This window comes from Nansenia antarctica, assembly GCF_963989245.1.
Source record: "Nansenia antarctica genome assembly, chromosome: 13".
Lineage (NCBI taxonomy): Eukaryota > Metazoa > Chordata > Actinopteri > Argentiniformes > Microstomatidae > Nansenia > Nansenia antarctica.
In genome coordinates, this window is record NC_137683.1 from 19,698,102 (window position 1) to 19,710,601 (window position 12,500).

General features: G+C 52.5%; 1 protein-coding gene and 1 pseudogene across 2 annotated transcripts in view; one reads left to right on the forward strand and one right to left on the reverse strand.

The window, feature by feature from the left end:
* LOC308169433 (pyruvate carboxylase, mitochondrial-like) overlaps window positions 1-12,500 on the reverse strand; it is a 212,860-nt gene that overhangs the window by 61,429 nt on the left and 138,931 nt on the right. The gene's annotated exons all lie outside the window — the stretch shown is intronic.
* LOC308169756 overlaps window positions 2,645-12,500 on the forward strand; it is a 15,160-nt pseudogene continuing 5,304 nt past the window's right edge. The window contains exons 1-6 of the transcript in view: window positions 2,645-2,712; window positions 2,890-3,429; window positions 3,793-4,125; window positions 4,396-5,121; window positions 10,827-11,553; window positions 11,611-12,130. The product of the transcript in view is annotated as an uncharacterized misc_RNA (transcript). The remainder of the gene's footprint in view (window positions 2,713-2,889; window positions 3,430-3,792; window positions 4,126-4,395; window positions 5,122-10,826; window positions 11,554-11,610; window positions 12,131-12,500) is intronic.

Consider the following 12,500-nt stretch of genomic DNA (forward strand, 5'->3'; position numbering starts at 1 on the left):
AACCCTTGATATAAGAATGCTCACAGGAGGCTAAGGACACACACGGCAACACATAGTTCTGATGACCTCTGTATCACTAACAATAATAATGTCAACTATACACCACCAACACAGACTGTCTGCCAGCACCAACATCACAACATACACTCACTGGCTACATTATTAGGTACACCTTGCTAGTACTGGGTTGATACCCCTCTTTTGCCTTCAGAACTGCCTTAATTCATGCATAGATTCAACAAGGTGCTGGAAACATTCCAAGATTTTGGTCCATATTGACATTAAAGCATCACGCAGCTCCTGCTGATTTGTGCCAAGAAAATATCCCCCGCACCATTACACCACCACCATTTTTGTCCAGAGAACTGCCGCTCACTGGATATTTTCTCTTTTTCTGACCATTCTCTGTTACCCCTAGAGATGGCTGTGCGGGAAAATCCCAGTTAGATCAGCACTTTCTGAAATACTCAAAACAGCCCGTCTGGCACCAACACCCATGCCACGTTCAAAGTCACTTAAATCACCTTTCTTTCCCATTCTAATGCTTTGTTTGAACTTCAGCAGATCGTCTTGACCATGTCTACATGCCTAAATGCATTGAGTTGCTGCCACATGATTGGCTGATTAGATATTCGCATTAACGAGCAGTTGAAAAGGTGTATCTAATAAAGTGGCCGGTGAGTGTATACTATAAGCCATTTAGCTGACGCTTTTATCCAAAGTGACTTACACTGCAGTGAGTGCATACATTGTTCAGTATATATGGGTCCCAGTGGGAATCGAAACCACAACCTAAGCGTAGTTAGCATCACGCTCTACCAACTGAGTCACAGAGGACCACCCATATGGGATGATATCCACCTCAATCTCTCACTCTCACTCACTCACTCACACTCACTCTCTCTCTCTCTCTCTCTCTGTCTCACTCACACTCACACTCTCTCAATCTCTCTCTCTCTCTCTTTCTCTCTCACACTCTCTCTCTCTCTCTGTCTCTCTTTCGCTCTCTATTTCTATCTCTCTCACACTCTCTCTCTGTCTGTCTGTCTCTCTCTCTCTCTCTCTCTCTCTCTCTCTCTCTCTCTCTCTCTCTCTCTGTGTCTGTCTGGCTCTTAATTCTCTTGTTGCCTCATGCCCTTCAACTGGCGCTCCACTTTGTGTGTCCTTTCATCAGATCCTCCCCTGGACACCCCCCGTAATAACACACACCCATGTCCATATGAAGGTGAGGACACATGCGGGATGCAGGGGAGGCTGGCAGAGGTAGAAATGGGAGGACAGGGAGGTGCACCTCAACATCGAAACAACACTCGAGTGCATTTATCATTCGATGCCGTGCGTTACAATGAGGCCCGTCCTCCGATTTCCACTTCCGCCAGCCTCCCCATGTCACATGGTGTTGTGATCCTCTGTGGCTCAGATGGTATGGCGCATGGCGCTGACAGTTTCAAGTTTATTTGTTATGTCACATTACACAAGGGTAACAGAGTACAATTCTTAGGCTTCTGATCCTTCGGAACAGCGCTTAGGTTGTGCGTTCGATCCCCGCTGGGACCATATATACACCGTATTTTCCGGACTATAAGTCGCATCAGTCCAAAAATGCATCATGTGCGTTTCTATGGCCTTGGTTGTAGTTTGCGGTTGCTGTTGCTATGGTGGGTGTTGTCCATAGTGGGGTATTTTGGGATGCTGTTGCTATGCAGCAGTTTGTAGTATTGTGAAAGAGGTTTCCACTGCGTGGGAGTGCATTGTCTTGGCCTTCAACTAGCTCATCTGCACCTGCCTACTGCTCATTTGCCAGCTACTGTACTTTAAATGTTTTATCAACTAGCCCTTTTTTAAATGTATTTTTATTGTATTTTCTTTACCTTTTCTTTTTACTGTTTTCCCCTGCTTTTAAATTCACATACACAGACTGACAGATTGTGCATTGTGCAAAAGAACACTGAGACTGAGAACGTACACAGAGACTGAGAACGTACACAGAGACTGAGAACGTACACAGAGACTGAGAACGTACACAGAGACTGAGACGGACCTTTTCCAAAAACTGATCTTTGTGGTGCTGGTGGAAAGCCAGTGAGAAGTACAGAAAGACTGTGAAAGGGATATGGAAAGTTAGATTAACCAGCAGAGGTTGTACATTGTTTCCCTTTTTTAAATGTATCTTTATTGTATTTTATCTTTGCCTTTTCTTTTTACTGTTTTCCCCTGCTTTTATATTCATTCTATGCTTGTATTATGTTTTTATATATGTTTTTATATTCACTTTATGTTATTATTTTTGTTGTAAAGCACTTTGAGCTGCATTTCTTGTATGAAAGGTGCTATAAAGCTTTACTTACTTACTTACTTGGCTGGACACATTTGAAACACTATAGAACACACACACACACACACACACACACACAGTGGACAACGATGTAGGAATGCTCGCGGTCTACTGAGGACGCGCGCACACACACACACACACACACACACACACACACACACACACACACACACACACACACACACACACACAAATTCTGGGCGATTCTTATGTAATATACTGTATTGTCTAATCCATATCAAAGCAATCATGCTGTTCTCTCTCTCTGTGTCTCTCTCCAGGTCTGTGGCTAACCCCCTCCGTTCTACCATGCCAGAACCCCCACCCCCCCACCCACCCCGAAAACAACATCCGCCCCACACGCACCTGCACCCCGCGCGAAAGACAGCAGCATCCCCCTCCCCCCTCTCCCACCTCCATCCCTCTCGAACGCCTCCATCCTCCCTTCCCCTCCCACTCCATCTCCCCCTTCCTCCGTTCTCCCATCCTCCTCCTCCTCCTCCTCCTCTTCTTCTCCCCTCGCATCTGATCCCCTGCGCCTGCCGCCCCATCAGAGCCGTGCCCAAACTCCCTCCGACGGCCCTCCATTGGCTGACGCTGGTCACATGCTGCTGCCTGCTGCCGTCCCTGATCGGCGCCGGGGAGACGTGGGGCGTGGTCTCCGCCTGCCCCTTCCACTGCGTGTGCCGCAACCTCTCCGACTCCCTGAGCACGCTCTGCGCCGACAAGGGGCTCCTCTTCGTCCCCCCGAATGTGGACCGGCGCACCGTGGAGCTCCGCCTGGCCGACAACTTCATCACGGAGGTGGGCGGGGCCGACTTCGACAACATGACCGGGTTGGTGGACCTGACCCTGTCCCGGAACACCATCCACCTCATCCGGCCGATGACGTTCTCCGGCCTGGAGAGCCTGCGCTCGCTGCACCTGGACGGCAACCGGCTGACGGCGCTCGGCCCCCACGACCTCTCGGGCCTGGTCAACCTGCAGCACCTCATCGTCAACGGCAACCAGCTGACGCGGGTGTCCGAGGTGGCGTTCGATGACTTCCTGGCCACGCTGGAGGACCTGGACTTGTCATACAACAACCTCCGCAGGTGAGGGGGGTGGAGGGGAGGGGGGAGGGGAGGCACATCATCATAATAACATCTTCTTCCTCCGCAGGTGTGTCAGGTGTGTGTGTGTGTGTGTCTACAGTCTTCCCTCCAGGGCCTTCTTGGACCTGGTTCTCATGACTTAAGTCCATCCAGACCTTCTAACCCCTCCCCTGCCTCCCCAGAGTCCCCTAGGACTCTATCCAGACCCTCTAACCCCTCCCCTGCCTCCCCAGAGTCCCCTAGGACTCTATCCAGACCCCCTGACCCCTCCCCTGCCTCCCCAGAGTCCCCTAGGACTCTATCCAGACCCTCTGACCCCTCCCCTGCCTCTAACCTTCTCTCCTCCTCTGCCTTCCCCCGCAGAGTCCCCTGGGACTCCATCCAGAACATGGCCAGCCTCCACACCCTGAACCTGGACCACAACCTCATTGACCACATCGCAGAGGGCTCCTTCGGCGAGCTCTACAAGTTGGCCCGCCTGGACATGACCTCCAACCGGCTCCGGACCCTGCCCCCGGACGCCCTGTTTGCCCGCTCGCAGACGGGCGCCATAAACCCCACCCCCTACAACGCCATTATAAGCCTGAACTTCGGCGGGAACCCGCTGCACTGCAACTGCGAGTTGCTGTGGTTACGGCGGCTGGTGCGCGACGACGACATGGAGACCTGCGCCACGCCGCGGCACCTGGCGGGCAGGTAGGGACTGCTTTTTACGACGGACACTCTCTCTCTTTCTTTCTCTCTCTCTCTCTCTCTCCCCCCTCTCTCTCCTGGTCTGTGGCTAATTCTCTCCTTTCTACCATGCCATTTTCCTCCATTGAAAAAGATAGAATAAAAATAAAAACAGAACGAAATCTGCAAAACGTCTTGATAATCGCGACGCTATCCTCCAGATTCCTAACTCCTCCTCCTCCCCCCGCCTCCTCCCCCCCCCCCCCCTTCTTTCCCCCTCCTCCATCCAATCAGGTACTTCTGGTCTATCCCGGAGGAGGAGTTCACCTGCGAGCCGCCCCTCATCACCAGACACACCCACAAGCTCTGGGTCCTGGAGGGCCAGCACGCCACGCTCAAGTGCCGCGCCATCGGAGACCCCGAGCCCGTGATCCACTGGGTCTCCCCCGACGACCGGATCGTGGCCAACTCCAGCCGGACCACCTCCTTCCGCAACGGGACCCTGGACGTCACGGTGACGGTCGCCCGGGACGACGGGCCGTACACGTGCATCGCCATCAACGCGGCGGGGGAAGCCACAGCGACCGTGGATCTAAAGATCATCCCGCTCCCTCACCGCGGCAACGCGGCGGCAGGCAACGGGACGGGGGCCGGGAACAACGGGAACGTCCCGGCGTTCCCAGCACGCGACCCGGGATCGTCTGACATCACCACGGGGAAAACCGGGAACGGAGGAGGTGGAGGGGTTAACGGGGGCGGTGGAGGGAGGGAGGCAGAGGAGGGCAGGAGAGGAGAGGGGGAAGAGGAGGGGGGGGAGGAGGAGGAGGAGGAGGAGAGGGGAGTGGCGGAGGATGGAGGGAGCGTGGAGAAGGGGGAGGAGGAGAGGATGGTGGGGATTCGGGGGGTGACATCCACCTCGGCCCAGGTGCACTGGGACTTGGGGCGGTCGTCAGGAGCATACCTGGTCTGGATGTTCCAGATCCAGTACAACTGTACTGCTGATGAGACCCTGGTGTACAGGTGAGTCTACTTCACACCTACACCCTCTCACACCTGACACCTCCACCCTCTAACACCTCCACCACCTGACCCCTACATTTACATTGCATTTTACATTTTGGGCATTTAGCCGATGCCTTTAGATGGAGGAATGAAGGTAGAGATAAAGTGAGTAGAGACGAAGGGAGGGAGGGAGGTAGAGACGGAGGGACGGAGGTAGGGATGGAGGGATGGAGATGGATGGAGGTAGAGATAGAGTGGGTAGAGATGGAGGGTGGGAGATACAGACGGAGGGAAGGAGGTAGAGAAGGAGGGAAGGAGGTAGTGATAGAGATGGATGGAGGTAGAGATAGAGTGAGTAGAGATGGAGTGAAGGAGGTAGAGATGGAGAAATGGAGATGGATGTAGGTAGAGATGGAGGGAATGATGTAGAGACAGAGGGAAGGCCTTTTTTCTTTTTTCCATATATACCTGCCAAATGAGCTAGGTGGTGAGTTCACACAGAACGTGTTGTTTGGTGTATTCACACAGAGCGTGTTTTTTGATGCATTCACACAACACGTGTTCTTTGGTGTGCGGAATAAATCTCCCAGGTTGTTCTCATTTACATTTACATTTACATTTTTGGCATTTAGCAGACGCCTTATTCCAAAGCAACTTACAATCAATACATTTGTCTAGGTAAGTGAATCATCAATCCACCAGGAAAAGTAAACTAGCTCAAGCCAGCGGCCATTGGCAGTCATCGTGCTAGAAGAAGAACGATTTTTCTTTCTTTAGTAGACACTGGAGAAACAGTACAAGGAGGTAGTAGAAATCTCAGGAGAAACAGTATTGGGGAGGAAGCAGGTGTTTCTGGAGACACAGTGCAGGGGGGTAGTAGATGTCTCAGGAGGAGGCAAGCACCAGGGTCTTGAATCTGATGCGAGCTGCTATCGGTAGCCAGTGAAGGGTGCGAAGGAGGGGGGTAACATGAGAGAATTTGGGGAGGTTGAACACCAGACGGATGGCAGCATTCTGGATGAGCTGCAGAGGTCTGATGGCAGAGGCAGGGAGCCCGGCCTGGAGTGCTTGGCAGTAGTTAAGGCGGGAGATGACCAGTAACTAGTTCAAGAGTTGCACTTCTTCTCTGGTGAGGAATGGACGTATCCTTCTGATGTTGAAGACGAAGAATCTGCAGGAGTGTGCCGTCACTGCGATGTTCTCCAGGATCAATTTCCATTTCCATTTTATGCATTAGCAGACGTCTTTATCCAAAGCGACTTACAACAAGTACGTTGGTCTAAGCAAGTGAATCTTCTATCCATCAGTCATAGCAAGAGAAAGCTCAGGCCAGGGGCCACGGGCAGTGACAATGTTAGAAGAAGGAAGAAGGGGGGGGGTGGGGTGGTGAGGAGGTCTTTAGGAGGGACAGTTAAGGTGTAGCCTGAACAGAAGGGTCTTCAGTCTATGATGGAAGATAGGCAGTGACTCAGCAGTCCTGACAGCAGTGGGAAAGCTTGTTCCACCAGCGGGGCACCAGGACAGTGAAAAGTCGTGACCGAGTAGCGCGACTGCTGCATCCACGTAGAGGTGCCAGGAAATACATAACCGCACAACCACACTCTATACCGCAACACACACAACAGGGACTCAACCATGCGACGACACTATTACACACAAGCACACTACTACACACAATTACACACCAACCCCATTACTACACACAACCACACTACTAAGAACACTGTCAGTCTGAAAAGCCTTTACTGACACCACCAATACAGAAATTCACCGTCACAAAATGAGGGGCGAGACAGCTCTCTGGCGCTCTCTCTCGCTCTCTCTCTCTCTCTCTCTCTCTCTCTCTCTCTCTCTCTCTCTCTCTCTCTCTCTCTCTCTCTCTCTCTCTCTCTCTCTCTCTCTCTCTCTCTCTCTCTCTCTCTCTCTCTCTCTCTCTCTCTCTCTCTCTCTCTCTCTCTCTCTCTCTCTCTCTCTCTCTCTCTCTCTCTCTGAGGCTAGGGACGAAAAGGCGGATTAAAAAATAGAGTTTGGCAGGTAGTCTTGGGAAAGGAGTAATAAAACCTTTAGATGGGCTTATACGACAAAGTCAATAAGTACATGGAGAGGGGGAGAGAGAGAGAGAGAGAGAGAGAGGGCGGGGAGGGCAATGGCAAAGACAGAAGGAGAGTGGAGCTGTCATGTTCCTTCTCTCCACTCCTCTGTTTTCTTGTGCCCTCCATCATGTCTAGAGGCTGTGCTGGCCAGATGAGGAACGAGGATGACAGGAAACAAGATGTGGAGAAGAACTGATCTCCTTCTTCTCTAATCCCATCCCCCTCCCTCTCTCTCTCTCTCTCTCTCTCTCTCCCCCCCCTCTCACTCTCTCTCTCTCTCTCTCCCCCCACCCTCTCAATCTCTCCCCCCCCTCTCTCTCTCTCTCCATTTCCCCACAGATTGCAATAATTACCAGTTTCTGTGTCAACAGCCAAGACGAAACACTCCCCTGTCTTCCTCAATTTCTCTCTCTCTAGGGGTGTGTGTGTGTGTGTATGTGTGTGTGAGGGAGACCATATTTAGGCGCACACACACATGCACACACGCACGCACTAGCACACGCACACACACACACACACACACACACACACACACACACACACACACTGCAGATGGGGGGTAAAGGGGCCTCTTCACCAGGCTCTTGATATGGAGAGAACAAAGCTATATGTTGCATAAATACAATATACAGTCATGTGAAAACCTTTGTCTTTTTCAACATATTTAACACATGGACATTCGATCTTCATTTTAACAATTCTGAGAGATAGAGGTAAATATCAAAACATTTAAACTATTATTTGTAAAATGTAATTAATAGAAATTATTGCGATATGCGATTGTTCTGGCTCGTAGGGCCTAACCCTAACAAATTACTAAACCGAGGGAACGGATTACTAAACCAAGGGAACGGATTCACACATCAAATACATTTTTCTACCATGTGACCCCAGGGGGGCTCCGTAGGAAACACTTACTGTAAAAAAATAAAAAATAATAAACATCAGGGCAAGACTAAAGTTTGAAAAACCTAGACAAACACCAGGACTTCTGGAACAATGTGCTTTGGACAGATTAATCCAAAATTGAAATATTTGGGCAGAGTAACAGAAGACATGTTTGGCCCAAACCTAAGACAGCATTTGAGCACAAGAACCTCATACCAACTGTGAAGCATGGGGGGTGGAAATAGTTTGGGGCTGCTTTGCTGCAGCAGGGCCTGGCCAGCTCACCTTTAGTATTAACACTAGAACAGGGGTCATTTGACCATGTGAGTACATTTTTTTTATCATGGTCACTTGACCCCTGTGCTGTGCTCCGTCTCCCCGGTAACGGCCGGTAGAGGCCAGGCGAGAGAGAGGCCCCGGTGGGAGAGACCGAGACGGAGGTCAGAGGGCCGAGTCCTGTTACCCTCCACAGAGGAGGAACTAGGTTTACCTGTTACCCTCCAGAGGAGGAGCCTAGGTTTAGCTGTTACCCTCCACAGAGGAGGAACCTAGTTTTAGCTGGACTATACCTGCTGCCTTTTCTGTTGTGTTAACACTAGAACAGCCGTGCCTATTTCACCTACTCTTAGGGCCGCCTCGGGGGTCAAGTGACCATAGTCTTTTTAATAAGGGAGCGGCTGCTACTTACAAGTAGTAAGGCCAAGTCGAAGCTCGGATCTTAAACCTATTGAGATGCTGTGGGGTGATTTGAAATGGGCTGTGCATGCAAGACACCCCTCAAGCATCGCACAGCTGAAAGAATTCTGTATGGAGGAGTGGGAAACGCTTTCTCCAGTCAATGTCAGAGACCGCTAGACAGTTATAAGAAACGTCTAATTGAGGTTATTTCAGCCAAAGGGGGCATATATCAGCTATTAGTGTCAGGCATCAGTAGGGCCTCAGTAGGAATTGGCATCTTTGTTCATTTTTTTATCACGGGGAGATGAGAGGAGAAAGGGAGAGGAGAGAGGAGAGAATAGGACAGCAAGGGAGATGAGAGGAGAGGAGAAGAGATGAGAGGAGGGGGAGGGAAGGGGAGGAGGAGAGCGGGCGACCTTGGACACTCACTCATACTTTACGGCCGGTCACACCTAATAGAAGCCTGCAACAAATACAAGAACAAAGTGGAGGAGAGGAGGGTGGGGGGAGGAGGAGGAGGGAGGGGAAGGAGGAGGGAGGAGGAGGCAGAGAAAGGACAGAGAGAGAGAGAGAGAGAGAGAGAGAGAGAGAGAGAGAGAGAGAGAGAGAGAGAGAGAGAGAGAGAGAGAGAGAGAGAGAGAGAGAGTAAAAGATAAATAAGGAGACATTGAAACAGTGATAAAATGATAACGGTCATTGAGTGATCAGGTCACCAAGCAGGAACATCCGTGGATAAAACGAGGGAAAGACGAAATAGGAGGGGGGCGGGAGGAGGAGGGATGGAGGGATGGAGGGAAGGAGGGATGGAATGAAGAGGGGTGTTAATACTGTGACTAAAGAGAGATTAGAAACGGTTCAAGGTATTTCTTTCAATGCCTGTGGATGTGTGTGTGTGTTGTGTGTGTGTGTGTACTGTGTATTCATGTCTGTATGAAGTCCATATCGCGTGACATTTCCCTCCAGTAGTGGTGAGGTTTCCTGTTGCGTAGCGCGAGCTGTGTTGAATAACATTCTCGCTGTGATAACGCTCTTTCATATCAATTATATTGCATCCCTTTGAGGTGCTTTGAAATGGTGGTATACTTATATACAGTGTATATATACAGTATATATATAGAGAGAAATGTTTCCCTCAAAAATGTGACTGACCTAACACTCACCACCATGACATAATACCAAAACATAATACACTCAACACCATTACAACAACCTCACACTCTCACCACCATGACAACCACCTAGCACACTCACCACTATGACAACGACAGAGCCATTTTGTGTGTCAGTGCAATGTTCCAATCATACTGATTCACACCACTGTGGAATCTTGAAGCTTGGTTGAAGGGAGGCAGGTTTGAAGCGTGTTGCAGGTCTGAAGCTTGTTGCAGGGTTGAAGCTATGTTGAAGGGTTGAAGCTATGTTGAAGGGTTGAAGAAAGAAAGGAGGAGGAGAGAGGTAGAGAGAGAAGGAGAGAGGTAGAGAGGAGAAGGAGAGAGGCAGACAGGAGAAAGAAGGAGAGAGGCAGACAGAGCAACAAAGGCTTTGATCATGAAGCAAGCAGTCATTCAAAGATCCACATACACACACACACACACACACACACACACACACACACAAACTCTCTTGTGTTGTAGCCTGTTCTTTCTCTGCACTGTGGGCCACTCAGCCCCTTAAATAATGTCTCTGCATTCCTCAACAGGCACACACTCAGTACTTTTAGTAATGTTGCTCGCTCGCTCACACACACACACACACACACACACACACACACACACACACACACACACACACACACACACACACACTAAATGAGCCTGGACTGCGTGAGAGATGTCTTTTCATGATTCTCCTCAGATCTTCACTTCATACAGCCATGTTTTCTATTCCTCTCTGCCACATGCACCCTCTCCTCTCACTCTCTCTCTTTCTCTTTTACTCTGTCCTCCCACTCTTTCTCTCTCTTACTCTCTCTCTATTACTCTCTCTCACTCTGTTTTTTACTCTGTCTCTCTCTCTTCCTCATGCTCCCCTCTCTCTATGACTCTCTCTCTCTCTGTCCTCCCGAATCCTCCCGCCCACCAGTGACAGCTTCCTGTTGAAGAACCCTGGTGTCGGGGGCTGACTATAGCCTGTGCGTGCTGGCCATCTTCGACGACGCCGCCACCTCCCTGGCCGCCCCCAGAGTGCCGTTCTCTCCAGGCCCACTTCCTGGGCGGGACCCTCACCATCCTGGGTGGGCGGCGTCATCGTGGTGACGCTGCTGGTGTTCACCGTGGCGCTGATGGTGCGGCATCCGCGTCTGCGGGGGACCACGGCGACCACGGCCACCTCCACCACCTACACCAGTCACCACGGCGAGCACGGCGGCGGCGGCGGGGGACGAGGCCTGCTGCCAGGGGGGTGCGGGTCGTCCGTGACTCCGCCCCTGAAGGGCGACGGAGGCCTCCGGCGGCGGGGGGGGGGTGGCGGCGGCGGCAGGCCCTCTACCAATCGAACGGCAACGGGGACGTGATGATGGTGGTGCTGCCCAACGGGCTGCCCTCGAAGGGAGCGGGGGGGGCGGGGGCAATGGGAGGGGGCGGGGGAGGGGCCGGGGCCAGCTCCGCCCCCCAAGCTACCCCCGAAACCCAAACCCAAGACCCTCCCCAAGCCCAGGGTGCACCTGGAGCAGCTGGGAGGAGGGGCCAGGGGGGCGGGGTCAGGGGGGGACGCGACCGTGGCTGTCTCGGACAGGAAGCTGCCCCCCCTACTCCCCACGCCTCGGCTCCTCCCCCTCCACCCTCCCGCGCCGGTCGCGAGCGGGGAGCGCGTCGTTGTCGTCGAGGGGCAGGCCCCGCCCTGCTGACAGGGAGTCCCCCCGCCACCACGCGGGCCGCTGCCGCCCTGGACACGCCTCCCCTCGGCTCCGAGCTCTCCGATTGGAGGGTTCGACGAGGGGAGCGGAAACTACGACGGGGACGACGACCGATGGAACTCGTCCCGGGCCTATCAGAGGCCGTCGCCCTCCTCGTTAAGCCCCTCCCCCACCGCCCACCTCCGCTCCCAGCGCAGCAACTCCTTAGACATGGGACGGCTCCTTCCCTCCTCCTGCTCCTCCGCCGCTGCCGCTACGGCAACCGTCGACCGACAGCGCTACGGTTGCAACCGGTACGCTAAGCGACCTCAGTGTCCTCTGGACCCGGCGGAGCCACTCGCTGCACGGCATGCTGGTCCACTGCGCCTCGGCCACCAGCGCCGCCTCCTCCATCGCCAGCGACGCCAGCGGCGAGTTCGCCGCCCAGGGGCGGAGCTACATACGCGCCTACGACGAGGTCACCGGCGACAACGCAGTCGCCGCCGACAACACCAACATCGCGTCCGCGATGAACGTGGGAAACAGGGGGAGAGGGAAGGAAGGAGAGAGGGAAGGAGAGAGAGAGAAAGGGAAGGAGGGGAAGAAGGAGGAGAAGGAGGGGGTGGAGCTGGAGGAGAGCGTGGTGTAGAGAGGGGAGGAGAGATAAAGAGAGAGAATTAGGAACGATAAAAAGAGAGCCGGACTATGGAGGAGTGTGACACAGCCTCTTGATCTGAAAAGAGAGAGAGAGAGAGAGAGAGAGAGAGAGAGAGAAGAGAGAGAGAGAGAGAGAGAGAGAAGGGTATGAAGTGGCTCTTTATGTGAGGCCCACACAGTGAATTTAGAAGAGGAACACTACAACAAGCTCTTCTCTATAGAATTTTAAGAGGAAGATGAGAAGAACA